This window comes from Colobus angolensis, unplaced genomic scaffold (assembly GCF_000951035.1).
Source record: "Colobus angolensis palliatus isolate OR3802 unplaced genomic scaffold, Cang.pa_1.0 Scaffold459, whole genome shotgun sequence".
NCBI lineage: Eukaryota > Metazoa > Chordata > Mammalia > Primates > Cercopithecidae > Colobus > Colobus angolensis.
The window spans coordinates 274,084-278,774 of record NW_012118032.1 but is presented as its reverse complement, the minus strand read 5'-3'; positions in this window follow the sequence as shown (position 1 = coordinate 278,774).

Here is a 4,691-nt window from a genome sequence, read left to right as displayed (position 1 = left end):
CGAGGGCCGACGGGAGGCGGGCGCGCCCACGGCTTAGGCGGGCGCTACTGAGGGGGCGTCTGATTGCGGGCTCCGCGGCGGCACCTCTCCGGCAAGAGCCCTCGACACACTGCGTTCAGTGCGGCTCCGGCCCCTAGGACCCAGGAGCGACTGCGGCGGACGGCAGCCGCACACTACGTTCCCCCGCCCATTGCACCCGCCTTTTCCGCGACCGCCATTGGCCCGTCCCGGCCGGCCGCTGTGCACGTCATGGCGTCGGAAGGAAATACGCCAATGGGGTGAAGGGGTCAAGCTGAATTTACAGGCTCTGCGTTGGCCCTGAGGCGGGACTAGAAGGGCGTTCCCGGTAACGATTGGACAGGATCTTGTGCAAGGGCGCCCCCGACAATAGAAGTAACTGGAGTGGCTGTCTCCGTCGCAAAGTGGGCGGGTCTTGCATTGTCGGGCCTGACGATTGGTCTTTCCAAGTGTCGGAAGCGACAGGCATATGGTCTGGAAACAACCTGTGGTATCGAATCCCTGAGAGCTAAAACGTCCGCTCGCGTGCCGGAGAGTCCCGTAAGCACCACATTCCCGTGGTCTCTTGCATGCCGTCGGGCATCTCGGTCCTCGTTCGCCCTGGCCTCCGGAAAGCCCGGCTCGTGGCAGCGCTACCCTGGTGCGGCGGCGAGAGGAGGGGACCGGGGCCTCGGGGCGGGTGGCGGCCGCAGCGCGAGAGCCCTGGGCCTCGCGCTCTCAGAGCCTGAGCCGCAGCCCCTGCCTTGCTAGTTCTCCAACACGCGAAAAAGGTGTTGAGCTGGTGTGGGGATAGAAGATTTGGGTGCGGTTCACTTGACACCACCCAATTTCTAAATTAGCCATATTTTCTGAGTAGTTCTACCAACAAAGGTCAAACTGGAGCCAAGTGCTGTAATCCCAGCACTTTGGGAGGCCCAGGTGAGAGGGTATATTGAAGCCAAGAGTTCGAGACCAGCCTGGGCAACATAGCAAGACTGTCTCTACAAAAAGTTTTTGGTTTTTGGATTTTTTGAGACAGAGTTTCCCTCTGTCGCCGAGGCTGGAGTGCGGTGGCACAATCTCAGCTCACTGCAACCTCCGCCTCCCGGGTTCAAGCAGTTCTGCCTCAGCTTCTCGAGTAGCTGGGATTACAGGCGCCCTCCACCACGCCTGGTTAATTTTTGCGTATTTCCCAGAGACGGGGTTTCACCATGTTGGCCAGGCTGGTCTTGAACTCCTGACCTCAAGTGATCCGCCTCCCCCGGCCTCCAAAAGTGCTGGGATTACAGGCGTGAGCCACGGCGCCCAGCCACAACGTTTTAAAATTACCCTGGCATGGCGGTGCGTCCTGGTAGACCCAACTACTTGGGAGACTGAGACGGGAGGATTGCTTGAGGCCAGGAATTGGAGACTTGCCTGGGCGTCCTAAGGAGACTCCATACCTAGAAAAAATAAACAAATAAATAAATACATGTATATATTAGCTGGGCGTAGTGGTGTACGCCTGTGATCCCAGCCGCTCAGGAGGCTGAGGCAGGAGAACCGCTTGAGCCCAGGAGGTCAAGGCTGCAGTGAGCTATGATTGTACCACTGCACCCTTTCCTGGGCCAGAACGAGACCCCTGTCTCCAAAAAAAAGGATACAGACACGCACAGAGGGATGACCATGTGAGGACACAGGGAGGATCGCTTGAGCCTGGGAAATGGAGGCTGCACTGAGCTGTGATCATGCCACTGCACTTCCAGGCGGAAGCGATCCTCCCGAGTAGGCAGGACCACAGGTGTGTGTCACCGTTCCCGGCTAATTATTTGTAGAAATGAAGTCTTGCCATGTTGCTCAGGCTGGTTTTAAACTCCTGAGCTCCAGTGATCCTCCCACCTTGGCCTCCCAAAGTGCTGGTATTATAGGCATGAGCCACTATGCCTGGACCAATTCTTAATTGGTGACTTGACTTTAATCTTATCACTCAAGCTTCCTTCAAATGCTGAGCCTCCATCCTCTTGCTAAGCTCTTTTAAGAAGGTAGTGTACCATGTCAACCTGTTCTAAACATTTGAGGAGAGAAAGTTCTAGAATTCACATCCCCACCAACTTTTTTCCTTTAAAAGAATTTTTTAAGAGACACGGTCTTGCTCTGTTGCCTGGGCTGGAGTGCGGTGGTGCGATCATAGCTCACTGCAGCTTTGACCTCCTGGGCTCAGGTGATCCTCCTACCTCACCCTCCCAAGTAGCTGGGACCATGAGTGTGCATAACCACACCCAGCCAATTTTTTTGTTTGCTTTTTGTATCGGTGAGGTCTGGATCTCCTGGCTTCACATGATCCTCCCGCCTCAGCCTCCCAAAGCACTGGTATTACAGCCATGAGCCACCCGTGCGTGGCTGCCACTGACTTTCTGAACCCCAAGTGTATTAGCCACCATAACAGACATCTTTTGTCTGATACGTTCTGTGGATCATGTTCCTTTTTTATATATAATTTTACCTTTTATTTTAGGTTTGGGTGGTACAGGTGCAGGTTTGTTTCATGGGTATATCATGTGACACTGAGGTTTGGAATACAGATGATCCCATCACCCAGGTACTGAGCATAGCACCCAACAGGTAGTGTTTTGGCCTGACCCCTCCATCTCTCCATCCTCTAGTATTACCCAGTATCTACTGTTCCCAACTTTATGTCCATATATAGATTATGTTTCTTAGAGTTCTCTAAATAATGGGGCAGGGAAAGTAGTGTGAATGATGCAAAGGTGTGACAAATTGATTCTGCAAAATTAACCTTTTTTGAATAAAATATTTAGTTTTCTGAAGCGAACAGGCTGCTTTCTCAAGCAAAATTTCATTTGAATCCACCCCCAGCCTGCAGAGAGAGGGAGGGAGGGAGACCTATTAAGAGTTTTATTTGTTCTCTTGAGTCTTATGACTTACTTCTTAATGAAAACCCTTATTGTTTTCTAAGAGAAAAAAAAAGAATGAATGCAGTGTTCAAAATGGGATTATGTAGAATTTTTGGGAGCATAAAGAGAAATTGAAGAATTATGAAAATAAAGGCCAGAAAAGCAAACAGTGTTCTTCCTCTATGTAGCAGCCAGATGGCGTTTTAGGCAAATACACCGCAAACTGCACAGCGGAGATCCCCATCTCAAAGGGCTTTCCACGGAGCAAAAGCAGTTTCGATTGTATTGTCATCACCACCATCAACTTTTTTTTTTTTCACTCATATGATGTATACCAATATCATTATTCTCGTTGTTTGTATATCCATCATCATCATTAATGTCTGTGAATTTTTGCATGTTATTTTTAACATAGCATGTAAACAGCACCTCCCCACAAAAAAAACTAGCTCAGGATAAACATCTCTAAGAGTATTTCATAGCAGCTGATAGTTTGACCAACAAAAAAATGTTTTCTTTTCCCAAAATAAAGTTCTGTGGCTTGTCTCAGGGAAAGATTTTGTTTGTTTATTTGTTGGATTTTTGGTTTGGTTTGGTTTTGTTTTGTCTTTTGTTTGTGGGTTTGGTGGTTGGTGGTTGAGTTTGTTTATGGCTTAAAGGGCAACCTTGATGAATAAATGTTTATGTTTTCAGATAGGTAGGCTTTAGTAAACTATCTCATTCTGAGAAATCTAAAGTTTCAGTTGCTCTGTGAACACCACTGAAAGAATCCACCTTCCTTCTCAAGCCACATTCTCAGGAGCAGACTTGGGGATGCTAGAACTCCCCTCCCCTCTCCCCTCTCCCCTTTCCCCTCCCCTCCTCCCCTCTGGAGACAGTCTGGCTCTGTCGCCCAACCTCTACCTCCCGGGTTCAAGCCATTCTCCCTGCCTCAGCCTCCCCAGTAGCTGGGATTACAGGCGCCCGCCACAATTCCCAGCTAATTTTTGTATTTTTAGTAGAGACGCAGTTTTGCCATGTTGGCCAGGCTGGTCTCGAACTCCTGACCTTAGGTGATCCACCCACCTTGGCCTCCCAAAGTGCTGGGATTATAGGCGTGAGCCACTGTGCCCAGCCTAGAACCATTTTCAACAACAAAAGACTTAGCACATTCGTGCTTCCATAGGACATGGCAAGCCCACTTCGAGATGGTGCCTTTATTTACCTTTGATTATTCTTCACCATACACCCATCTTACTTTGTAGAGTCTTCATAATGATGAATGGCCCAAGACTCATATGGCCGGAACTGAGATCTGAGACTGTCAACGAGAACAAAGTCCCAATATTTATTTCTGCTTGTAATGTTATTCAAGATATTCAGTATATTCAATAAATATTCAATATTCAACAAAATATTCAATGCTGTTCAAAATATTCAATAACAGATACAGGAACTGGCAAAGAAGAAGGACCTGGTCTCAGTGGCAAGATAACGTCCTGGGTCAGGCATTGCCAACATGAACCACGAGGAGATTGGGAATCCCAGTCTGGAGTGTGGCATCCAGAGAGCTTAGGTCTGGGACAGAGGCTCTTTGACCTGCCACTGCAGAGGTGTGGCCATATTTTAAGCCCAAGAATGTCCAAAGAAATATTGTAAAGCTAAGAAGTTTATACACAACGGCTGATTCAACCTTGTTTCTGCTCAAAGCCATCTTATGAGTGTTTGGTAGTAGAATCCTCTTTTCAAAACAGTCTAACCCAAAACCAATGGAGACATTGAATGATTCCAAGTAAACAACTGGCTCTCAATTTCAGGGGA